We start from the raw sequence: 27,568 nt of genomic DNA, 5'->3' as shown, positions 1-27,568 counted from the left end.
CATTTTCTCATATTTGCGTTTATATTAAATCAAAAAAATTTTAAGTTTTCCAACTAAGTAAGGGTGAGGGTAGTGTTGTCCTAAGCATCCAATATATACATCTGTTTGAGCCAAGACTAGATTAAATGTGTTACGGAGCAATGTGAATCAAAGAGGAAAAATATTATAAATCTCCTGCTTTGCAAAGTAGTATTTATACAGCAAGACAATAGGCTTGTAAACCAGGCTGTTGTCTTCAGAGAAAAATCCCAAAATGCCTTCCTTCTCCTTTAACTTCTCTAGAGCTGAGAGGACCCCATTCTTAGCATATAATAGGAAAGGCCCAGGAGTAGCTGATCGTTGGTAAGAGGCTTTAACTCAAGAGAACTAAAGGAAACCCATTCTCTAACCTGGAGAATTTGTTTGAAAAGAAGAAAGAGAGAAACAGAGTGGGCAGATATGCTCCAATATTCCTGTCTCTAAGCCAAAAGTGGGATCTGCACTGGATAAATGTGGGTAATATTGAGGGAAAGCCTTCTATTCCCATTAATTACTTAGCACTTTTAGAAACCTGTTGGGCTACCCTGCAATCTGCAGTGGGGCATGGTGTGGTCAGGCAGAGAGATGCAGAAGACAAAGTAGAACGCTAGTCAATGGGTTCAGCAGACAGGGAACCCCACCTCAAGCTGGGTGGGGATGACCAATCAGCGGGCTGGATACAGAAAATGACAGAGATATGGGGGTTTGCAGCCAATGGGAATTCAGGACGGGGGAACTAGGCCTAGACCAGGCTTCCCAGAGACAACCAGCTGCGGTGGTTCGCATGAACCACTGGAATAGGAAGGTAAGAGGAACCAAGCAGTCAAGTTTTACTGTTCTAGAGACCAACAGCAGGCAGATGTTACACCAGACAATCCCAGCTCTGTTTTGCTTTTTCAAGGGCTTCTTGGCCATGACCTTCCCCAACCACTGTGCATCTGGACACTATACTAAGGGAGGACAGAGGAGAGCATTTGTGAAAGGGAGCATAATTGGTTTGGGATTTTTAAAAAAGATTTGTTCATTTATTTTAGAGAAAGAGGAGAGGCAGAGAGAGTGGGAGGGAGAGAGAGAGAAAGAGAGAGAGAGAGAGAATCTCAAGCAGATGCCCTGCTGAGCACAGAGCCCCACTCGGGGTTTATCTCAGGACCCCAGGAGGATCATGACCTGAGCGGAAACCAAGAGTTGGGTACTCACCTGACTGAGACCCCCAAGTATTACCAAGCATCATTTTTTTTTCAGTCAGATTCACTGAGCACCACCTTTCTAGAGCTTAAATAATTGGATTGGAATGAATTTAAACTGAGTTGGACATTTAGTTTCACTTAGGTTTTCTTTTCCTGCCAGCCATGATGAGAATTTGAGGGGGAGCCCACAATGAAGCCTATCAAAAGATAAATAAATTACACTTAATTTGCACATATGAATTCTAGAGTGAGTTAAATTTGCCACAAGCATGGATATATACTAAGACACCTTATTTTATACAGCTCTTTATAGTTTTAAAACACTGTATATGTTGACATGTGATTCTCACACTGTTTTTGTGACTTTGGCAGATCATGGATTATTTTACCCATTCTACTGATTAAGAAACTGAGGATTAGAAAAAGCAAACTAACTTCCCAGGATTAAAACTATATCTGATAAGAAAGGATGGGACTCAAATTTATCATCTGAATCCGAAACCAGAATTTCCCCCACTATATCATTTGCTGAACTATCAGTATACGTTACATATAGATGAGCATGAGTGGTTATATTTTGAAGAGTGCAAACAAAAGAAAAAGTCATTCAGGGTATTTTTTTTTTAGGATTTTAGAAATACCAGAATCCTAAAAATGAAGAAAATGTGGGAGAAATTTATAATAATCATGCTTCTTTGGTATTTAATATCTTTCTGTGACCTATCCTCTTCTTTTGCATTTATTTTTATGCCCCTTTGTCTAGAAACCACCCCCCTTGAAGATGTTACTCCTAAATTCTGGGAAATTTATTAACCCAGCATTTTCCAAAACATGGAACAATAGTTCCCTGGGATATAAATAGGTGTAATAAGAAAAGAGAGTTCCAAAGGTCAAATAAGTTTGGAAAACACTGGGTTAAGCAAATTAAATAGACATCTTCATAAAGTTTTCAGAACTTTTGATATGGTAAATGATGTTAATGACTACTTTAGAGGGATAAAATATGTTGCATTTCCCACCTGATTCAACTATTTGACCATTTTTGTCAGTGTTCTTCTATATTACTGTGCTCTTTAAAGCACATGTTAACACTGCCAACTTCATCAATAACTCTGATGGATAGGGGAAAGTCGAGCTATGACATGGGTCATTCCACTGACAATTAGGGTTGATTCAGCTGACTGGATGGATGGATGGTTACATCCTGGTGCTACATGCTCCAGCACACAGTGCAACCTTCCCATGAGGACCATTATTAGGTCAAGTGACTATGGTCCACTAAGATCCTGATTTCTGTTTGAGCACTACTTGCCGTAATCCAATATCTGTAGCCATGAGTTATGCTAGGAAGAAGCTAGGTCTAGGTGAGAACCATGCTGTGGAAACTAACTTCATCCATCAAGGCAACAAGGCAGACATGCAGTGATAAATAAACCACAGTAATTCTCTATGAGCATCCAATCTGGGAGAGGAGGAAGGATTGGGAAATGACATGATGTAGACACTAAATTAGTAACCCCATGTGGTGTTATACAAGAAGTGTATGCTTCAGATAGGGCAAGAAGAACCCCCTGATCTGCTCAAAAGGATCAGAGAAAGCTTTGAAGAAGTTATGCCATGGTGGAGGCTTTGTAGAATTAGTAGTGTTTTTGCCTGGTGAAAATGTACAGCATCTCAAGAAGAGAGAAGAGTGTGTGAGAGGAACTAGAGTTCACCCTGTCCAAGAGGACTCATTTTACATTCAGAATACAGTGGCAGACTTCTTAGAGACAGATGAATGTTTCGAGGAGGATCCATCACCATGGGGTAAAGTCATGGGTGTTAGGACCCCAACCTAGAACCAAAAGTTACTCTGTGCTGTAGTCTTGTCAGGGCATCCCAAACTATTCCTAACACCAAATCAGATGCTCAGCCCCATCAACTAGTCAAATTCTCCATGGATTAAAAAATTGACTACTAGCCACACACTCAGGACTGGACAACTCATTTCAGAAGGCACTTCTGTTTGGGGACTGAGGCCCTCTGCTAAATTCCTAGTGATTTACAACTATTATCTCATTTAATCCTCATGACAACCCTTGAAGGTGGTTTCCCCATTGTTTTATTAAGAAGGAAGCTGAGGTTTTCAGGCATAGCAGAACTTGCTCAAGTTTACACAGTGAATTAGTAACCAAGCCAGGACAGACCCTAGTCTGTTGTACCCTGGTCCAACTCCAAAGTCTGATACAACTCAGTAACCATGCTACAGGACCATGCTGGTTCTTGTTCTAACTCCCTGCTTCTCTGCAATCTTGGTCAATGTTGGCCAAAGGACTAGGGGGGCTGAGACTCCTTTAGAGTTCCTTCATGCCATCAGCACAGAACTGGAGCAAATCATGGCCCAGTCTATCTATTGGCAATGGTACTAAAGGCTCACCTCCCTCATTGTCATGGCCTTCTTTTCACTTCCATGCTCACCCCTTGTAAACTGTCATCGGGTTCCTATGATACCTTTCTCTAAGGAACTCAATACATCATGAAAAAATTATCTCAGTCCCCAGCCATTCCTATGAGGCAGGAGTCATTTCTAGTCCATTATTTCCAAGTATCTAAACCTGAGGATTCCAAGGTCCCCATCTAGGAAGAATATCTTGTTAATTTACTTTCTCTTCCTACTTGAGACTGTGCATCTTATTCTATACCTTGAGGCCCTAGCCTGGACATTTATATGGATCACTAAAATTGTTTAATGATCCATCAGTGAATTCCTACTAAATACTACTCAGTTCAGATTGTGGCCCTAAAGGTTGACAGTAGGTAAGACCCTTCCCTACCTGGAGCCTCAAGTACTTCATTTATTAAGTAAGGATATTAGCTTTGTGATCATTAAAATCCCACTCAACAATGTAATTCATATCCATTTTATAGATGATAAAATTAAAAATCATGAGGTTAATGATTCAACTAGTAAATTCCAGAACTGGAATACTTAGCCAGCTGACAATGTTTTACTTTCAAAGACATCAATTGTTTAAAATGTTTAGTGAGCATCTATTTTGTGCAAGGCAAAATGCTGGACACTAAGGATATATAAGTAAAAAGGAATCCTCCTGCTCTCTAGACAAGCCTTTATTTATTGGAGGGAACAGATACATTGAAAAAAAATGAACATGATATGAGAGGAATTCTAGGAAAAGCATGAATGAGGTTTCACATGAAAAGAAAGAGTTGTTACCTAAGCCAGGTATCTAATAAAGCTTACAGCAATGGTGGCACCTCACCTAGTGAGGGAGAGTTGACCTATGAGTTAATTAATTTGACCAATGACCAGTTGCTATCTGGCAGCTTGTAGAAAAAGACAACCTAATTTTATATTTGCTGTTTTGGATTCTAAAAACTTCAGAAAATAGAGTCATGGAATCTATTCAATGGAAGAAGAGCTATAACGAAATAATATAAAAGGACAAATAGAAAGAGAATGTCCTCAGAGATAGGGTGATGTATACCTGGAATGCTTTCCTGCCATCAAGCAATAAATATGGCTGGCATAAAACTAAATAAATGTATCTGACAAGAACAAGGGGAAATAAAAGGAAAAATCGTTGAAAATAACAGGAACCTACACGTTGTCCAAGCTATCCACAAAGCCTAGTGAGATTAGAATGATTTTAAAAGACAAATCCAAATTGATAAGGGAATGCCAAGATGAGAATAGAGAGGAAGATGACAGTAGGGACAGAGATAAATAAATTATTTTTCAAGTACGTGTCCAATGAGTTCTTAAAGGAGGGATTTACAGGGCCTCAGAGACTTGTCTGGTGTAATTCATTGACAAGGAAAAGTAGACATTCCTTTAAAAAATTAATTCTTTGTCTTGGTGACTAGTAACAGGAGAGATTGGGAGATGAATGCTAGAAGTGAGCATAAATCCCCTTCTAGAGGGGAAAGAGTAGCAGTTAGAAGAAATACAGGTGATTCCTGACAAAAAGAAGTTAAGAAATAAGCATGCTCAGAGATTGAGAGAGTGGTCAAGGCTGGAGTGATTGATTGAAGGGTCTCACAAAGGCACATTCTAAATTGGATGTCTGAGCATCCCTGGGCATTCAGCGGTGGTTTGGGGAGGGGTCAATGCAGGTTAGGAGTCCAGATCTCATGCATTCAGTGAGCTGCTTCCCTGTGGATATGCGCAAGACTGAGAATGAGCATTCGTTGAAAACAAAGTACATGTTGGGCACTGTAGTAGATGCTTTACATACATTGTCTCATTGCTTTATCATCATCCCCTGCAAGGTAGGTGTAATTTAAGAAAACCGAGAATCAGATAGGTTAAATAACTTGTCCAAGTTCACATGCTAAGTAGCAGACCCAAGATTTGAACTCCAGTCTATCTGATTATAAAATCAAAATGCTCTTTTCACTCCATTTTTATGAAATAGTCTTATTTATTCTCTTTTACATTTTTATAATGGATGTGTCAAGCCTTGTAGCTGATAGGAGCTCAAATAAAGGTAGCTAATAAAAAACAGAAATAGGGCTATCAAGACAAGAAGGAGGGAGGGGGGTCTATGTAAATGGATCATAACACCTATCTGACTGAAAGGGCTGTTGTGAGAAACAGTATATGGTAAGATCTGTTGTAAGGCCAGCAGTCTAATAGCAGTTCAAACACCGGGAGGTCCTTCTTTGGTACTGGATACCTTCTATCATATTTTTCTCTTTGTTTTCTATATATTTGAGCACATCAAATAGGCCACAAGCTACATGTAGGTAGAGATTTACCTAATGAGTCTCATATTTCTCATAGGACTTTGCACATAAAGGACCTCAGTCAAAATTTGTTGAATGTGGCCACATACAAACAAATGGGTATCAGAACTATATAGTATAAAAATGTCATCTTTCTCTTTATAATTACTATTGTCGTTAATACTATTTTTCATTATTACTATTAACATACCTACCATGTTTTATTTATTTTTTAATTTTTAAAAATATTTTATTTATTTATTCATGAGAGACACAGAGAGAGAGAGAGGCAGAGACACAGGCAGAGGGAGAAGCAGGATCTACACAGGGAGCCTGACATGGGGCTCAATCTGGGACTCCAGGATCACAACCTGGGCCAAAGGCAGGCGCTAAACCGCTGAGCCACCCAGGGATACCCCCAACCATGTTTTAAATGCATACACATGTGTATGTGTGTCTAATATAGCTTACCAGGTGCTTTATATAGGTATATAACCAGTTTATTGAGGAATCCAAACCCAGTGATGTATAAATCTGATTTTATCCCCATTTACTGTTTGCAACATGCTTATAAGTATCTCCTTTCTCATTTCTTAACAATAATTTCGGCAGAATCCATAACCTTCAAATCATTTTCTGGAATTATATATTTATCCAATGTAAAACTCTAGTCTTGGGCTAGATTTCATAGATTTCCCTTCCCTTGTGCTGGCCAGAATTGTGGATTAGGGGACACAGTAGGAGAAAGGGGCTTGGAGCTGGTTCTAGGATACTTTTCCTTCCCTTCCCAATGCTCATCTCCTCTGATGTTGAGGGGTAGAGGAGCAAACATTACTTTCTTACCAACCCATGGTAACTGTCCTTCCCTACCGGTTGGTTGGTGCTTCAGTGAGGACCCTCACTGTCTTTCATTGCCCTCTGCAAAGCCAACTTCTCTGAACTTTGACCCCCAGAAAATCCCTGGTCCTTGTCAGAGCAAAGCTTGGAATTCAGGGCTGATGTGGGGCCACTCCCTCTTTCTCCTTGCCATTTTCCCCCAATTCTCTTCTCCTATGGGTACAAGAATGAGCTCGGTCAGTCTGCTGTATGAATAGCTAACCAGGGAATGTCCAGATTTCTCTCCCGCAGGTACCAGTCTCTATAAGGAATCTCCGTGGCACTTCATCTCCCTTGCCTTGAGGACAGGCAGGTGGTAGCTCAGGAAGGTGAAGGGAAAACCTCTGCAACAAACTGCCCTTCCAAGGCTTCCAGTTATTTCTTCCTCTGTACTCTCTCCCAGGACTTTGTTTTTCTTTGTTTGTAATAAATGAAAGAGGGGAGAAAAGTCGAAGTGGTTTCAGGGGAGGCAGATAGCAAAGTCTGTTTTGCTCTTTTGTAATAAATCCTAAGGGAGATGACTGGCCTCAGTTGTTGATGGCAGCTTTTAGACATGGATTATTTTGTCACAGTTTTGGGTTCTCCTGCCAATTCTGAGGCAAAATGAAGAGTCTCAATCTACACCTGGTAACACATACCTTCGATATACATGTGTGTACCCTGTGAGATAAAACTTATCATCCTCCTTTCATTTGGGAAAACTAGGCTCAGAGAAGATAAAGTTGTCCCAATTTACACACAGTAAGTGGCAGAGTTGGCTTCAAGCTAAGTCAGCCTGACTCCAAAGTCCACCCAGGGTAGCAATGAGATACTCTTTTAAACACTTAGAAAACAGTGGGAAGAGTTTTGGGTGACATAGACCCTTTCTTCCATAATTGGTGAAAAAAGTAAGAGGGAGTCACAGTGGGACCACTAGATAAAAGTAATGAGGCAATTGTTCTTGCGACATAACCGTTAGAGGAGGGCCTTAAAAAAGCAGCCCATATCCTCTGGTGCTGCTGTTTAAAAGACTCTTTCACCAGACATGGTGTGGCAAGCTGTTCCCCTCCCGAGTTAATGGGCCTAAAGCCTCGGGGAGCCAAGGCAAAGCCCTTGCATGACTACATCTAGTAACAGTCATTGGCTGAATGGAGAGTGCCCAAGTGACCAACACTGGGGATTGATGTGTTCTTAAGGGGCAAATGGCCACAGCACAATTCTGTTCCAGGTACTGAGCACAGAAGCTCTCCCCGTTATTAGTTAGCAGAGTGGTTCTCAGAGTAGAGTCCTCAACAGCAACCTCCACATCACCTGGGGCATTTTAAAAATGCAAAGGCTTGCCTCCTCCCACTTTCTAGACCTAAGATAGAATCAGAAACCCCAGGGGAAGCCCAACAATCTGGTTTTCTAAGCTCTACAGGTTCTTCTCTTTCATTAGATTTAAGTAAGGTTTACTAGATATAACTGTCATACAGAAAGCAGTTTGCCCTTTTTAGATATAAAAGTTAAATAGTTATGATAAATAGATACTGTTTTTTTGTTTGTTTGTTTTTAGATTTTTATTTATTTAGTTTACAGAGAAAGAGAGCACAAGCAGGGGAAGCAGCAGGCAGAGGGAAAGGGAAAAGCAGGCTCCCTGCTGAATAGGAAACTAGGTACCAGGCTTGATCCCAGGACTCTGGGATCATGACCTCAGCCAAAGGCAGCCGTTTAACCGACTGAAGCAACCAGATACCCCAGTACAATTCTATAACAAGCACCACAATCAATATATAAAATATTGCCATCACCCCAGAAAGTTCCTTCATGCTCCATCGTAGTCATTACTCTCCTGACCTCCAATCCCTAGCAACCCAGCGATCTGATTTCTATCCTTAAAGTTTTGTCTTTTGTAGAGTGTTACATAAATGGAATCATATACTAGGCAGCCTTTTATGTCCGGCTTCTTTGACTTCTCATAATGCTTTTAAAAGTATCTCTGTTGTTACACATATTAGTGTTCCCTCCTTTTTATTGCTGAATGGTATTTCATTATGTGAACATAGCTGATATTTTTTCAGGCCCCAGGTGGTAGACTCCTATATTGTTTCCAGTATGGGGCGTTTATGAATAAAGCTATTACATATATTCACGTACAAGTCCTTGTGTGGACATTTGTTTTCATTTCCCATGGATAAATAGCTAGAAGTAGGGTTGCTCGATCACCAAGAAAATATATGTTTAACTTTATAAGAAACTGCTAAACTGTTTTATGGAGTGACTGTAACATTTGCTTCCCACCAGTAGTATAGAAGAGTTCACTTCACATTCTGTCACTTGTTATTATTATCAGTTGTTTTGTTTTGTTTTGTTTGTTAACAAAACTGTTCTAATACTTGTCAATAGGCATCTAATTATGATTTAATTTTTATTTCATGATAAATAATGTTAAGCACCTTTACACTTGTTTATTTGCCATTTATATCTCTTCTTTGATAAAGTGTTTATTTAAACTTTTTCCTATTTTTAAAATTGTGCTGTCTTCTTATTGACTTAGAAGAAGTATTTATATATTCTTCTTATATTCTAAATATAAGTCTTTTAACAGGGGTTTTGTGAATATTTTCTCCCAATCTGCAGTTTGTCTTTAGAGTCTTTTTTTTTTTTTGTCTTTTAGTTTTTGAAGAGCTGAAGTTTTTAATTTTGATGAAGTTTGGTTTTTATCTTTTGCTGTTCATGCTTTTTGTGTCCTACATAATTTTTTTCCTGACCTAAGATTGCAAAGATTTTCTTCTGTTATCTTCTACAAGTTTTACAATTTTTAGTTTAGGCCTATGACTCACTTTGAATTAATGTTTGTCTACAATGTGAGTTGTTTTTTGTTTTTGTTTTTGTTTTTTAATTTGTGTATGAGCATCTAATTGTTCTGGCACCATTTGTTAAAAAGACTGTTCTTTTTTTTTTTTTTTTTTTTTGGAGCAATTTGCATTTTTATTTGACTCATCTTTGTCCTTTCAAAGAAAACTCCTGACCAATGTCTACTATACCAGACACTTAAGTATATGTTTGGCCTGAATTACTAAGCTATTCAAAGTGAGCCTTTTAAAATCACCAACAGAGCATTTTCTCATGTGCGTGTTGGCCATGTCTATGTCTTCCTCTGTGAGATTTCTCTTCATGTCTTTTGCCCATTTCATGATTGGATTGTTTGTTTCTTTGGTGTTGAGTTTAATAAGTTCTTTATAGATCTTGGAAACTAGCCCTTTATCTGATACGTCATTTGCAAATATCTGTTCTTCATTAAAGTACCATAGTACCTAATCAGTAATCAATTAACTATATATGTGCAGGCCTATTTTGGACCTTCTGTTCTGTATCATTGATTTTGATGTATTGGTATATTTTTCTACCTTCATAGCAATACCCCCATCTTCATTGCTATGGTTTTATAGTAAGTCTTGAAATCAGATAGTCTAAGTCCTCCAATTTTGTTCTACTCTTTCAAAATTATTTTAGTTATTATAGGTCTTCACATTTTCGTATAAATTTTATAACTAGACTACCTACTAGAATTTTGATTGAAATCTTGTTGACTCTTTAGATCAGTTTGGGGATAATTGATTTGTTAATAATATTTTTTTCCAATTCACTAACATAGTTTATCTTTCCATTCATTTAGCTCCTTTCTAATTTCTCTCATTAATTATTTTTATAGTGGTAGCATACAAAATTGCATTATTTTATTAGAGATATCCCTAGGTATTTCTTTATATTTTTGAATGCTATTGTGGAAGATTAGCTACTGAAAAAAGCAGTAATGGTATTTTATCCATAATGTTCTTTGCAGAATCCAGCCATGCCTGGTAGTGGATAAGGTAGGGGCTTTGCTATCAGACAAAGCTATATTTAAACCCAGTATCACCATTTTGGAGAAGCATCATGGTGTTGTGTTAAAGAGCCCACTTTCTAGAGTCAGGCTGCCTGCTTTTAAAGCCTCACTCTACCACTCGCTAGCTTTATAATCCTGCATTCTCCAGAGTTCACTTTCTTCACCTATGTAATGGGCATAATAATAGTATTTATTTCATAAAATTGTTATAAGATTGGATAAACAGACTCAATGTCAAGAACATAGATATAACTCAAAACATTCTAGCGTTTATTATTTCTTCCTACCTGTATAACCTTGAGCAAGTCGACTTTGAAAGACCTTCATCTCCACATTTGTAACTTAGGGATAATAGTATCAATAGGATTGTGCTGAGGATTAATTAAAATAAAACATTGAAGGCACAGAGCACAGTGCCTAGGCCCTACTTAATACTAGCTACTAATAGTATCTATGTTACTATAGTGTCTGACATATATTGACATTAAGCAGGTGAATATTTTAAAAATAGCTCTGGGAGCACCTGGATGGCTCAGTGGTTGAGCATCTGCCTTCAGCTCAGGTCATGATCCTGGGGTCCTGGGTTCCAGTCCTGCATCAGGCTTCCCACAGGGAGCCTGCTTCTCCCTCTGCCATGTCTCTGCCTATCTCTCTGTGTCTCTCATGAATAAGTAAATAAAATATCTTTAAAAATAGCTTCTGAACAACAAATACTAGCCTTGGAGAAAAGCTTGTAGGGAAAATTCAAAAGTTGTAGAAGTGGCTGCTAGAATATTTAGGTGATGCACGGACTGACTTATTGGAAACTGGTCATTTTCAACCATTCATGTTAAATGATTTTCTTTGGTCATCCAAAGAACTATCCCTCCCACTACATTGCATCTAAACTCAGATAGTGATGTTCAAGCTTCAAACTAAAATCAATCTACTTATTGTAATGACTTCTCATTACATACACCCAATTACCACTGTCATTAAGAAAGCGGTAGGTGCCGATATTGAGTAGCAATGTGACATTAGGTGTTCAATGCTTGTAGCTCCAAAGTATGGCCTCCTTACCTAGGAAAATTAAAAAACACCCAAGATAATACCTTTTGTTGTTAATTCTTCTTCTATTTTCTAAACAAAGCAAAACAGCCTTACCAACTAACTAATGTTGTGCAAGACAGAGATAGGTGGTTCTAAAATATACAAGTATTGATTGAGTATTTGGGGTTATAACATACTACTGGCATAGATGGTAACATTATCTCTAGAGAAATTAGCCAGTTTGATACTATAGGCATGTATTAAGTATGTTCGCATGGATCTAAGTACCCTGGACAATATGAGAAATCACAAATTAGCTATATAACAGGAAACAGTGGATCAAGATTTAAGCCATCAGTTTGAATGTCTAGCTTTGCTATGAAATTTATAAAGGTGCATGTCTCTGGCTAAGTCATCTGCCCTCTCTTTTCATGTTCTTCACCTGTAGAATATGAGGCCAGTGTAATGAGGTTGTTTAGAGCTGAATGATTCTGATTTTATTTTCTGACTTTAAGATGCATTATCTGCCTTCAGACTTGTTGCATTCTCATTGAGGTTGGTGTTGGGAGACGGAGTCTTCCTAAAAAGGCCAGTAATTGTCCTAAATACTGTTTGACTAAGAGTAAAATTAATAACCTCCAAGGTAGTACAAGTCAACATTATTGGAGATAGGAATTAAATGAACATTGCAGAATATTTTCTCAACTGTAAAATAGGTTTAATTATCATTGTTTTGCAGTGTGTAGAATTAGTGAATTAATGTTTTCTGGATTCCTAGAATATTAGAAGTACATTAAAAGTTAGTTACTTTCCCAACTAAACCTATTGTCTATTTAAACCTCTCAACATTTTTTACCTTGATGTAATAAGGAAAACTATGCCCTGAAGACATTTAGATAATAAATCTACCCCAGATGATAAAGATCCAAATCAGTTTATCTTCAAGGGAACAATCATCCAATATTTTTTTAATTTATTTTTTATTGGTGTTCAATTTACCAACATACAGAATAACCCCCAGTGCCCGTCACCCATTCACTCCCACACCCTGCCCTCCTCCCCTTCTACCACCCCTAGTTCGTTTCCCAGAGTTAGTCTTTACGTTCTGTCTCCCTTTCTGATATTTCCCACACATTTCTTCTCCCTTCCCTTATATTCCCTTTCACTATTATTTATATTCCCCAAATGAATGAGAACATATAATGTTTGTCCTTCTCCGATTGACTTATTTCACTCAACATAATACCCTCCAGTTCCATCCACGTTGAAGCAAATGGTGGGTATTTGTCATTTCTAATAGCTGAGTAATATTCCATTGTATACATAAACCACATCTTCTTTATCCACTCATCTTTTGATGGACACCGAGGCTCCTTCCACAGCTTGGCTATTGTGGCCATTGCTGCTATAAACATCGGGGTGCAGATGTCCCTGCATTTCATTGCATCTGTATCTTTGGGGTAAATCCCCAACAGTGCAATTGCTGGGTCATAGGGCAGGTCTATTTTTAACTCTTTGAGGAACCTACACACAGTTTTCCAGAGTGGCTGCACCAGTTCACATTCCCACCAACAGTGCAAGAGGGCTCCCCTTTCTCCACATCCTCTCCATTTGTGGTTTCCTGCCTTGTTAATTTTCCCCATTCTCACTGGTGTGAGGTGGTATTTCATTGTGGTTTTGATTTGTATTTCCCTGATGGCAAGTGATGCAGAGCATTTTCTCATGTGCATGTTGGCCATGTCTATGTCTTCCTCTGTGAGATTTCTTTTCATGTCTTTTGCCCATTTCATGATTGGATTGTTTGTTTCTTTGGGGTTGAGTTTAATAAGTTCTTTATAGATATTGGAAACTAACCCTTTATCTGATATGTCATTTGCAAATATCTTCTCCCATTCTGTAGGTTGTCTTTTAGTTTTGTTGACTGTATCCTTTGCTGTGCAAAAGCTTCTAATCTTGATGAAGTCCCAATAGTTCATTTTTGCTTTTGTTTCTTTTGCCTTTGTGGATGTACCTTGCAAGAAGTTACTGTGACCGAGTTCAAAAAGGGTGTTGCCTGTGTTCTTCTCTAGGATTTTGATGGAATCTTGTCTCACATTTAGATCTTTCATCCATTTTGAGTTTATCATTGTGTATGGTGAAAGAGAGTGGTCTAGTTTCATTCTTCTGCATGTGGATGTCCAATTTTCCCAGCACCATTTATTGAAGAGACTGTCTTTCTTCCAATGGATAGTCTTTCCTCCTTTATCGAATATTAGTTGCCCATAAAGTTCAGGGTCCACTTCTGGGTTCTCTATTCTGTTCCATTGATCTATGTGTCTGTTTTTGTGCCAGTACCACACTGTCTTGATGACCACAGCTTTGTAGTACAACCTGAAATCTGGCATTGTGATGCCCCCAGATATGGTTTTCTTTTTTAAAATTCCCCTGGCTATTTGGGGTCTTTTCTGATTCCACACAAATCTTGAAAACCTGAACAGGCCAATAACCAGGGAGGAAATTGAACCAGTCATCAAAAACCTCCCAAGACACAAGAGTCCAGGGCCAGATGGTTTCCCAGGGGAATTCTATCAAATGTTTAAAGAAGAAACCATACCTATTCTCCTAAAGCTGTTTGGAAAGATAGAAAGAGATGGAGTACTTCCAAACTCGTTCTATGAGGCCAGCATCACCTTAATTCCAAAACCAGACAAAGACCCAACCAAAAAGGAGAATTACAGACCAATATCTCTGATGAACATGGATGCAAAAATTCTCAACAAGATACTGGCCAATAGGATCCAACAGTACATTAAGAAAATTATTCACCATGACCAAGTAGGATTTATCCCTGGGATACAAGGCTGGTTCAACACCCGTAAAACAATCAATGTGATTCATCATATCAGCAAGAGAAAAACCAAGAACCATATGATCCTCTCATTAGATGCAGAGAAAGCATTTGACAAAATACAGCATCCATTTCTGATCAAAACGCTTCAGAGTGTAGGGATAGAGGGAACATTCCTCAACATCTTAAAAGCCATCTACAAAAAGCCCACAGCAAATATCATTCTCAATTGGGAAGGACTGGGAGCCTTTCCCCTAAGATCAGGAACAAGACAGGGATGTCCACTCTCATCACTGCTATTCAACATAGTACTGGAAGTCCTAGCCTCAGCAATCAGACAACAAAAAGACATTAAAGGCATTCAAATTGGCAAAGAAGAAGTCAAACTCTCCCTCTTCACCGATGACATGATACTCTACATAGAAAACCCAAAAGTCTCCACCCCAAGATTGCTAGAACTCATACAGCAATTTGGTAGCGTGGCAGGATACAAAATCAATGCCCAGAAATCAGTGGCCTTTCTATACACTAACAATGAGACTGAAGAAAGAGAAATTAAGGAGTCAATCCCATTTACAATTGCACCCAAAAGCATAAGATACCTAGGAATAAACCTAACCAAAGATGTAAAGGATCTATACCCTAAAAACTATAGAAGACTTCTGAAAGAAATTGAGGAAGACACAAAGAGATGGAAAAATATTCCATGCTCGTGGATTGTCAGAATTAATATTGTGAAAATGTCAATGTTACCCAGGGTAATATACACGTTTAATGCAATCCGTATCAAAATACCATGGACTTTCTTCAGAGAGTTAGAACAATATTTTTAATATAAACATTTTGCCCAATTTTACCACCACAAAATCATCTGTACTTTTTCTTTCTCAGTTCCTTTAACCAAGATCCAATGACCCAGCTTGGTAATTATTCTATATCAGAATCTGTTTTTTTAAAAAAAAAAACACTTTAGAATCATATTGCCCTTTGTTTATATCTCATTTCTGCTGTATGATTTATTTAAACTGCTAATTTTCTAGGAGCCTCAGTTTCTCCATCGATTAAATGGAAATATCCTCACTTTATAGATTTTTGGATTTTGTTTTTGAGATTTAAAAGAGATAAGTAAAAAATAAAATAAAAAATAAACAGATAAGTAGGTGAAGCCTTTAGCAGAATGCCAGGCATATCACCAACTAATACCTATTGTTAGGTGTGCTTCACACTCCAGTGAAGTGGCAGTGGAGTTTCATTATATTTCATTCCATGGCTGTAATATTGGATTCCTCAAATAGTTTAAATTCAAGTAGCCTAAATGAATCACCTTGTTTTAACTCCAACCATATAGGCTGTGGTTATTCTACACCTATATGACAGAAAATTATTCAATGATAGCAATAATTCAATAGCATGCGATGTGTTATAAGGGAAATTGAAAACATAATTAGGCAGCAAAAATGTATATATACTGTGATCCCACATTTAACGATTTATGCATAGAACAAAAGATTGGAAAGAAACAATGTAGAAGCTTAAAAATGGGTGGTTGTGAGAATATGATAATTTTTTCCTTTTTCTTCTTTCAAAATATGGTATAATTTTTATACCTTCCAAATGGGTATTTTTTTTCTTTTTGTATTTTCCACTTCTCAATTTTTTTAAACAATGAAAATATGTTGAACAAATTACAAGATAGAAATCCATGTCTATTTGAATGCATAGCAAAGAAGAAATCTGTGTGTATCAATTGTTTAAAAGGTTAACATAGTAAAGAATTGCTAAGACAATACCATCCTCTCTGACAGGACCATGTTAAGTAATCAGTTTCAGTTTGATGACTAATTGTCAAATTCTCTCATAATCTATTTTAATTATTTTTCTTGCTTTTCCAATTCTGCCTTTTTCTTGCTATAACTTTATATTTAATTTTAAATACCTATGCTGTGTATGCACCAGATCAATGTGTTAAAAATGTATGAGGAATATAACCATCCTATGATTGACATAATGTGTATATATTTTTTAATTTGAAAGATGAAAACTCCAGGTATTCAGAATCCTGACAACTCCAGTTTTGATTCTTGCAATAGATACTCAGTTTGGAGCCATGGCCTCCCACCATGAACTCCAGTGGATTATCTAGTGGTCCCCACTTCTCAAGTCTAAAATTGGTTTATTTAGGCCTAACTTTTTCCTTACTTAAAGCATCAATATTCTGTCTTAGAATTAGTCATTGATAAGCAAGGTAGAGAGATCAGAACTGTAAGTATAATAGAAAGTGATTTGGGGATCCCTGGGTGGCACAGCGGTTTGGCGCCTGCCTTTGGCCCAGGGCGCGATCCTGGAGACCCGGGATCGAATCCCACGTCGGGCTCCCGGTGCATGGAGCCTGCTTCTCCCTCTGCCTGTGTCTCTGCCTCTCTCTCTCTCTCTCTCTCTCTCTCTCTCTCTGTGTGTGTGTGTGTGACTATCATAAATAAATAAAAATTTTAAAAAAAAAGAAAGTGATTTGGGTGGTCTCAGAACCTTTTTTTTTTTTTTTTCAGAACCTTTTTCTTGATGAAGAATGGCACACAGTCTCCAAAGTTAAACTAGAAAGGGATGATGGTGGTCTCTGGGTAGAAAGTTTTCAGACTTAGCATCAATTTTTATCTCACTGAAGATTTTCTGTTTCTCTGCTCAGTAGTGGTAAGAAAATAGCTATAGTTACTTATATACAAGCATATGACTAACTTCTAAATAGGATTTTGACATTCAGGCAGAAAAAAATCTTACCTATTTCTCTTCCCCAAACACATAGCATATCATATCTACTTGATAATATTGGTGAAATTCAAATGAAATTTTATTAACAGGCTTTTAAAAATATAACACTATTAAGCATTTTCATAAAGGAAATGGAATAATATTGTTTAAAAATCATATTTTATTATCATTCTTTTGCTAATAAACAAACAAAAAAACCAATAAAGCCTCTGTGATGGGTTTCCATGACACTTAAAATAAGCTTTAACTTTGGCTTAAAAGACTCATGTGAATTGCGCCCTCCCTACCTATGTCTCCAAGTTTACCTTGTACCACTGTTACCCTCTTTTGTTTTGCTTCATTCACAGTGGCCTTTAGTTTCTGTAATAAATGTGCAATTCTCACCTCTGTTCTTTTGCATTGCTGATCCCTCTGCATGGAATGCTCTTGACAAGTTCTTGTTCAGGTCTTGTTAGCTACTCAGAAAGGGCTTTCCTGAGGGTCATATATAAAGCTATTCTCCTTAGTCATTGTCTGATCTCATCACTGTTTTATTCCTTCATAGAAATTTTATCTATCTGAAATATCTTTTGTATATGTTTGTTCCCATATTTATCCTCATCAGAAGATAAACTCAGTGTAGGCAGGGGCTTGTCTTCTATTACTGATTCTCAACCCCTGGAGAATATTTGTGGAAGGTAGGCAAGGAGGGAAGATGGGAGGAGAAAGGGAGAGAAAGAGGTTGGGAAAGAAGTAGGGAAGAAAGGAGTTTAGATCAAGTCATCCTTACAACCATCCTATGTGGCAGGACCCATAATCTCAATTTTATAGATGAGTAAACTGAGGTAAGGAAAAGTTATGTATCTATACAGTGATCACAGCTAGTAAATTGAAGAACTGGAATTCTAAGTAGAATCTTCTTGAATTCAAGAACAGTTCTTTATCTTAACACTCCAACCATGTTAGAGTAACTGTTACCAAACTTATCCTTGAATTCTAAACAACTAGAAAACTAGACAAACTGTATTAAATAGCTGATTTTTAGATGTGGAATAATAGGAAGCTCAGAAATGTGATCACTAAGATAAAGGAAGCAACTGAAGTGAAAACCGCACTTGTTCTTGCTTTCTGCCTTGAGGTACTTTCTGGATTACAGCAGAAGAAGGAAAGGTAAAGGATAGTATGGCAAAATAGAGTTAAGGAGATGATGATCAGAATTCAGTGAAACTGAGGCATCTGGAAGTCATAGGACAGAGATCTAGAGACGAGGTTGGTGTATAGAAAAAGCGCTCCAGAAATATGCATATGTATCCCCTTAAGACTATTTGCTAAACCCTAACCTGTGAATGAATGTAGGTAAAACCCTACTCTGCTAGCCAAAGGATAACTAGAGAGTTGCACACCAAATAATCCCCAGAACTGACAAGGGAGTTTGAGTTTTGAGCAGCAAGAGTAGAGAGATTTTAACAAACACCCAGGAAATTCCTTAGATGCCCAAGAATAGTCATGCCTTAGTGATTCATACCTTAGTGGTAAAGGCCACTCTAGACCTACAGTGACAAAGCTTGAAAACAAGCCTTAAAATGATCAAGCTGATCCACCAGTCACTGCCAAAATGAACTTCAACACTTTTTAAAGAAAGACAACAAAATTGAGAAAGTCAATACCAAAACATTTATAATGGCCAACATCTAAAAAACAAAAACAAACAAACACTTAGAAAATATGTGAAGAAGTAGGAAAATGTGACCTACAATTAGAAAAAAGTTAGTAAATAAGGACATAATGGCAGACGTCATAGGATTATTAAACAAGGGCTTTAAAAATAGCTGTTATGGGGGATCCCTGGGTGGCTTAGCAGTTAAGCATCCACCTTCGGCCCAGGGCATGATCCTGGAGTCCTGGGATCGAGTCCCACCTCGGGCTCCCTGCATGGAGCCTGCTTCTCCCTTTGCCTGTGTCTCTGCCTCTCTCTCTCTTTCTGCATCTCTCATGAATAAATAAATAAAATATTTAAAAATAAAATAAAATAGCTGTTATAATAGCTCATGGTTTAGAGAAAAAACTTTGTATATCAAATATATAGAAAAAATATATAGAAAAATATATAGAAAGAGAAAAAAGAGAGAGAAAGAGCATATCAAATAGAACTTCTAAAATAGAAAACATTATGGTAGCTGAAATTTAAAATTCATGGGAAGACCTCACTGTAGATTAAACACTGTGGAAGAAAAGATAAGAGAATTTTAACACATAGCAATAGAAGTGATCCAAAATGAAGCCAAGAGAAAAAAGAGCCAAATAAACTTCAGTAACAATAACAGTGGGGCAGTATTCAATGATTTACATACAATTAGAATCTCAGAAGGAGAGAGAGCAGACAAATTGTGTGAAGAAATAATGGCTGAATTTTTTCAGATTTGACTGTAAACTCACAGAGTAAAGAAACTAAATGAAAAGTCAATCAAGATAAACAAAAATAAAACTATACCAGGATACATCACAGTCAGATTTCTGAAAAACAATGATAAAATGAATATATTAAAAGAAGCATGAGGGGCCACTGAGTGACTCAGTTGGTTAAGCATCTGGTTCTTGATTTCAGCTCAGGTCATGATCTCATGGGTAATGAGATCAAGCCCTGCGTTGTGCTCTGTGCTCAGCAGGGAGTCTGCTTAAGATTCTCTTTCTCCCTCTCTCTCCACCTCCCCCTGCTCTCCCATTCTCTCTATCTCTAAAATAAATAATTTTTTTTTTAAAGAATCCTGAGCAGAAGCACACATTAAAGATAGAATAACAGGGCAGCCCAGGTGTCTCAGCGGTTTAGTGCTGCCTTCAGCCCAGGGCCTGATCCTGGAGACCTGGGATCGAGTCCCACGTCAGGCTCCCTGCATGGAGCCTGCTTCTCCCTCTGCCTGTGTCTCTTCCTCTCTCTTTCTCTCCTCTCTGTGTATTCTCATGAATAAATAAATAAAATCTTAAAAAAAAAGAGGAACAAAAATAACAAATCCACTGAACTACGTTAAATATAACTAGTATAAATATGTAAGTAAAAAGGTAGAGATTATCACACTGGATTAAAAGTAAAACCTCAGACCTAGCTTCAGGGTCTACAAGAAACCCACTTTCAACATACAGACACAGATAAGTTAAAAGTAAAAGATGGGAATATACATATCATAACAAAACTGGAGATGCTATATTAATATCAGACAAAGTAGGCTTCACGACAAAAATATTGCCAGGGATAAAGATGAACATTTAATGATGATAAAAGGGTCAATAATATGTAACAATCATAAACATTTAGTCCTGTAATAACAAAGCTTCAAAATATATGAAGCAAAAACTAAAAGTAACAAAACCATAGTTAAATTTGGAGATTATATATGCCTCTCTCAGTAATTTATAAGAGAAATAGCCAAAAAGAAAAGAAAAAAAAAAACAGGATACAAAAGTCTTTTTTTTTTTTTTTTTAAGATTTTATTGGTCTTTTTGAGAGAGAGAAAGAATAAGCAGGGGAACAGCAAGCAGAGGGAGAGGGAAAAGGAGCCTCCCCGCTGATCAGGGAGCCTGACATGGGGCTCAATCTCAGGATCCTGGGATCATGATCTGAGCCCAAGGCAGACCCTTAACCAACTGAGCCACCCAGGGCTCCCAGGATACAAAAGTCTTGATCAACACTACTAATCAATTTGAAATAACTGACATTTTATAAAACTCAAATTCAATAGCAGTGGATTACACATTCTTTCCAAGTTCCCATGAATCATTAATAAAGATAGGCAAGAAGTTAGACGCATGAACAAATTCCTTACAATACAAAAAGCAAATATATTTATAGAAGAAGTGCAAAGTTGACTAGCCCACTCTATATTAAAGGTTGCAGGATACAAATACAGCTCACAAAAATTTATTTGTATTGTTACATAAAGAGTGAAATGAAAATATTTTTTAATTGCATAAAAATATGTTTAACTGGGATCCCTGGGTGGTGCAGCGGTTTAGCACCTGCCTTTGGCCCAGGGCACAATCCTGGAGACCTGGGATTGAATCCCACGTCGGGCACCCGGTGCATGGAGCCTGCTTCTCCCTCTGCCTATGTCTCTGCCTCTCTCTCTCTCTCTCTCTGTGTGTGACTATCATAAATAAATAAAAAAATAGAAAAAAAATTAGAAATATGTTTAACTACAAAACTGCCAGGCCTGCATAATGAAACTGCAAAGCATTGCTGAAAGAAATGTTAAGACTCAAACAAATAAAGAGCTTTACCATGTTGCTGGATTAGAAAACTAAAAATTTATTGAGGCATAATTGACAAAAAAAAGTCTTATTAATTTCAAGTTTACACCATAGTGATTCAATGTTTTTATACATTATGAAATGAACCCCAGCATAAGTCTGGTAACCATGTGTCACCATACAGAGCTATTACAATATTACTGACTACATTCCCTATGCTGTATATCCCCATGTCTTATTTATTTTGAAACTGGAAGTTTGTACCTTTTAATCCCCTTTACCTAGTTCACCTGCTTCCCACCTCCTACCCTTCTGGTAACCGCTAATTTGTTTCCTTTATCTCTGAATCTGTTTCTGTTTTGTTTTGTTTTGTTTTTTAGATTCCACATATAAGTTAAATCATATAGTATTTGTCTTTCTCTATCGGGCATTTTTCACTTAGCATAATACTCTTTTGGTACATCCATATGCCATAAATGGCAAAATTTCATTTTTTCTATGGCTAATATTCCAGTGTGTGTGTGTGTGTGTGTGTGTATATATATATATATATATCACTTCTTTATTCATTCATGCATTGATGAACACTTAGATTCCTTCCATATCTTAGTTATTATAAATAATGCTGCAATAAACATAGGGGTGCATTAATCTCTTTGAATTAGTGTTTTAATTTCCTTCAGATAGATACCCAGAAGTAAATTGCTGGATTTTATGATATTTCTGTTTTAAATTTTTTGAGGATCCTGCATGCTATTTTCCACCATGGCTGTACCAGTTTGCATTCCTACCAACAGTGTATAAGAATTCCTTTTTCTCACATCCTCTTCAACACTTGTCATTTCTTGTCTTTTTGATACTAACCTTTCTGACTAGAGTGAGATGATATCTCATTGTGGTTTTGATTTGCAGTTCTCCGATGATTAGTGATGCTGAGCACCTTTTCATGCGCCTATTGGCCATGTATATATCATCTTTGGAAAAATGTTTATTTAGATCCCTTGCCCATTTTAAAATTAGGATTTTTTATATTAAGTTGTATACATTTTTAAACATATTTTGGATATTAATCTATTATCAGTTATATGATTTTCAAATATCTTCTCTCATTCAGTAACTTGCCTCTTTGTTTTGTTGATGGTTTCCTTCACCATGTAAAAGCTTTTTAATTTAATGTAATCCCATTTGTTTTAGTTTTTATTGTCCTTGCCTGAGGAGACTGGTCCAAAAAAATATTGCTAAGACTGATGCCAAGAACTTACTGCTTATGATCTTTTCTAGGAGTTTGTTTTAGATATTATATTCAAGTTTATAATCCATTCTGAATTTATTTTTGTATATCATATAAGATAGTGGTCCAGTTTCATTCTTTCTCATGTAGCTGTTCAATTTTTCCAACACCATTTATTGAAGAGGCCATCTTTTTCCCCCATTGTATATTCTTGCCTACTTTTATTATAGATTGTTTGATGATATATGTGTTTGTTTCTGTGCTCTATATTCTATTGCATCAATCTATGTTTTTGTTTTTGTGCCAGTACCATACTGACTTGATTGCTATAGCTTTAGAGTATGGTTTGAAATCAAGAAGCATAATACATCTGGCTTTGTTCTCTTTCTCAAAGTTGCTTTGGCTATTTGAAGTCTTGTGGTTTAATACAAATTTTAGAATTCTTTGGTCTAGCTCTGTGAAAAATGCCATTGGTATTTTTATGGGGTTGTATTATGTCTGTAGATTGATTTGAGTAGTATATATATTTTGACAACATTAATTATTGCAGTCCATAAGCACAGAATATCTTTTTATGTATTTGTGTTGTCTTAAATTTCTTTCAATGTCTTACATTGAGTATAGGTGTTTCATTGCCTTGGTTAAATATATTCCTAGGTATTTTTTTATGTAATTGTAAATGGAATTGTTTTCTTAATTTTTTTCTGAAAGCTCATTATTAGGGTACAAAAATGCAAGCAATTTCTGTATGTTAATTTAGTATCCTGTTACTTTAATAAATTCATTTATTAGTTCTAATAGTTTTTGGTGAAGACTTTAGGATTTTCTATATATAGTATCATGTCATCTGCAAATAGTGACAGTTTTACTTCTTTATTTACAATTTAGATGCCTTTAATGTATTCTTGCCTAATTGATATGGCTAAAATCTCAATATTTTTAATATTGTGAGTCCATTCTCCCCAAATGGACTCACTGATTCAATGTAATTCCAATCAAAATCTTGGCAGGCTCTTTTTTTTACCATTAAAATTGACAGCCTATTCTAAAATTTATATGAAAATGAATAGAAACTACAAGAATAGTCAAAGCAACATTGAAAAAGATGAACAAAGTTGGAGGACTTATAAAACTTTATTTCATGACATTGTAAAACTATAGTAACCAACATAGAATTGAATTGATACAAGCATATCATTCAATGGAACAGCACAGAATTTCCATAAATAGACCCACACATATACAGCAGTGCCCACCTCATCCACAATTTGACTTTCCATGGCTTCAGTTTCTCACAATCAACTATTGTCTGGAAGTAGGTGATCCTTCTCCTGACATACTGTTAGAAGGCCAGTAATAGCCTAATGCTACATCATAGTGTCTATATCACTTACATCACTTTATCTTATCACCTCAGCATTTTATTATCTCACATCATCACAAGAAGACTAATGAGTATAGTACAGTAAGATATTTTGAGAGAGGAGGACCACATTCATATAACTTGTATTACAGTATCTTGTTATATAATTGTTGTTTTCTATTATTAGTTATTGCTGTCAATCTTTTACAGTGCCTAATTTATAAATTCCACCATAGAAATGTATGCATAGGAAAAAACACAATATATATAGGGTTCAGTACATCTGTGGTTTCAGGCATCCACTAGGGGTCTTGGAAATACCCACCATAGGCAAGGGGGAACTACTGTATGTTTAATCAATTATCACCAAAATTACTAGAACAATTCAGGGGAGGAAAGGATGGTTTTTTACCTTATAGTAGCAGAATAATTGAAGAGAAAAGCATATGAAGAGAAAAGCACTTGATCCTTATCTCACACCATAAACCAAAATGACTTGAAGTAGATAATAGACCTGCACAGAAGTGCTGAAACTTATGAACCTCCTTAAAGAAAAGATCTAAGCAAATATGATAACCTTGAAGTAGATAGGTGTTTTAGGACACAAAGCATGAAACATAAGGAAAAATAAATTTTACTTCACCAAAATTACAAATTTTTCCTCTAGAAAGACACTGAAGAAAATGCAAAACAAACCAGAGAATGAGAGAAAATATGCATAAAGCGTATATCAGGTAAATGACTGGTACCCATAATGTGTGTGTGCATGTGTGTGTGTGTGTGTGTGTGTGTGTACATACAACTTAGTAACAAGAAGATAAACAGTCTTACTTTTAAATGGCCAAAGATTTGAATATTTGTTTCACACACAAAAAAGATATACAAATAGCCAATTAATACATGGAAAGATGCTATATCAGGTTCCTATGGCACTTCTAGGTAGTGTGATATAGATGACTGAATAGTACAGAAATTTATTCTCTCACAGGTCTGAAGGCTAGAAGTCTGAAATCAAACTGTCATTAGGGCTGTGTTCCTTCCGAAGCTCTAGGAAAGTATCTGTTCCATGCCTCTCAGCTTTAAGTGGTTGTCAGCAATCTCTGGCATTCCTACGTTTGTGGATACATACTCCTTTTTCTGTCTCCATTCTTCTGTGTGTGTGTGTGTGTGTGTGTGTGTGTGCGTGTGTGTGTGTCAGTATATACCTACATGATCTTCTTCTAAGGACACCAGCCATTGGATATAGGGCCCACTAAAATTCATTTTGACTTTATCTTGATTACATCTGCAAAGACCCTACTAATAAATAAGGTCACATTCACAGATTCTGATACCTTTTTGGAGGGCACAACCCAACCTACAGCAGATGCATACCATCATCAGGGGATTAAAATTTAAAAACAAAAAAAAAAATTTAAAACCACAATGAGAATGCTTACTGGAATGGCTGATTTTTTTTAGAATACTAAGTACTGACAGCAATTTAGAGCAAATAAAACACCCACACATTGCTAGTGGATAGTAAAATGGTACCACCATTTTGGAAAACATCCAATTTCTTAAAAAGTTAAACATGTTATCACTGTAGGCCCAGAAATTCCACTCCTAGATGTTTACCTAAAAGAAATGGATACATATATTCAGACACAGACCTGCATGTGAATATTCAGCTTTATGCACAATAACCAAAGCTAGAAACAACCAAAATATTCATTAACAAGTGAATAGATCAACTATTGCAGGTCTATACAAGGGAACGATAGCAATAAAAATATATAAGGTTTTGGTACATGTAATGACTTGGACGCACCTCAGAATTAGTATGGTTGAGTGCAAGAAGTTAGAAACCAAACATTGTATACTGTATGACTAATATGAATTTCTAGAATAAAGAAAACTAATCTATAATGACAACAATCAGACGATGGTCTTCTTGGGTGGGGCGTGGACTGGGGAAATTTGCTGAAAAACATCATAAAGCAACTTTTGGGAATTGATGAAAATGTTCTGTGTCTTGATTGTGGTAGTGGCTACATAAGTATATACATTTGCTAAAACATAATGAGTATACTTAAAATAGGTTCATTTTATTTCATGTAAATTATGCATCAATAAACTGATTTTTTAAATATAGCCATCTGTTATTGGAATGGAGCTCCTCTGGGATAACTGCTCTTCTCTGAGTCACATTTAAGCCTGGCACTTATGAGAACTAAATAGAACAACACCCACTAACATCCTGTGCCCCGCCCTATCATAAATAGTCAATCAGAACACTTTCCTGTAGGAAATTTTAGGACCTATGACATAGTGTTAATGTTTTTATTTATATTTATTCAGTGGTTGCTAGTTATTCTATTTCACAGATGTGGACAATTATACCATTTTCTGAATTTTGCTGGTCTTGTAGCTTTTACAAATTACAAACTCCTAATATAAACTTGATTGTAGTATAGTAGAGAGAGCTGGTAGGCTTTAGTGCTAATCAGCTTGTGGTTTAAATTCTGGCCTTGCCATTTACCAGCTGTACAGCATTCATTCCCTCATTTAAAAATATCTATTAAGCAATTGTGATGTACCGGGCCCCCAGGCATAGGGGATGTGCATTAAGGGGATGTGTTCCGAGCCTCATGGAACTTAGAGTCCAATCCTTCAACTTATTTTCCTTCTCCATTTTTCTGGGTTTTGCTGACTATAAATTGGGTTGTACTGCTATCTTCACAAGGATGGTTTTGATGATTAAGTGAGATGACCAAGTAATCAGTATCAGTGGACAATAAAGGTTTCCTCCTGCCCTGTGTGTCTTTCCAACTCTTTACTGTGCTCTTTTTCTCTCCTATCTTATCTATCCTATCATGTCCTTTCCTTTACCATGATGAATTTTTAATTATTGAAGTATTATTGACATACAAAGTTATATTAGTTTCACATGTATAACACATTCAGCAATTCTATACATTACTCAGTGCTCACCGTGATGTGTAGTTGCCATCTGTCATCATACAACAGTATTACAATATTATTGATTATATTCCCTGTGCTGTACTTTTCATCTCCATGACTTATCTATTTATAACTAGAAGTTTGTACCTTTTAATCCCCTTCACTTATTTCACCCATCCCCCCACCAACCTTCCTGTTGGTGACTACCACTTTGTTCTCTGTGTTTTAAGAATCTGTTTGCATTTGCTTTCGCTTTTTGTTCTTTTGGAGTTTTTTTAGGTTCCACGTATAAGTGACATCATATGGGATTTGTCTTTCTCTGTCTGACTTATTTTACTTAGCATAGTACCCTCTAGGTCCATTTTCATTGTCACAAATGGCAAGATCTCATCGCAGTCAGATTGGCTAATATCAAAAAGACAAGAAATAACAAGTGTTGGTAAGGATGTGGAGAAAAGGGAACCCTCATGCACTGTTGGTGAGAATGTAAACTGGTGCATGCACTGGGGAAAACAGTATGGAGGTTCCTCAAAAA

The 27,568-nt window shown here is 36.8% G+C and overlaps 1 protein-coding gene and 1 long non-coding RNA gene across 21 annotated transcripts in view; one reads left to right on the top strand and one right to left on the bottom strand.

The window, feature by feature from the left end:
- LOC144310673 (uncharacterized) overlaps positions 1-18,158 on the bottom strand; it is a 33,434-nt gene extending 15,276 nt beyond the window's left edge. Inside the window, exon 1 of the long non-coding RNA XR_013376330.1 lies at positions 17,660-18,158. This is a non-coding gene — a long non-coding RNA (uncharacterized LOC144310673). The remainder of the gene's footprint in view (positions 1-17,659) is intronic.
- Positions 1-27,568, top strand: part of DAB1 (DAB adaptor protein 1) — a 1,166,965-nt gene that overhangs the window by 467,025 nt on the left and 672,372 nt on the right. The window lies entirely within an intron of this gene.

Source organism: Canis aureus, chromosome 3 (assembly GCF_053574225.1).
Source record: "Canis aureus isolate CA01 chromosome 3, VMU_Caureus_v.1.0, whole genome shotgun sequence".
NCBI lineage: Eukaryota > Metazoa > Chordata > Mammalia > Carnivora > Canidae > Canis > Canis aureus.
The sequence above is the reverse complement of the archived record's forward strand: the minus strand, read 5'-3'. Positions and strand labels throughout refer to the sequence as shown.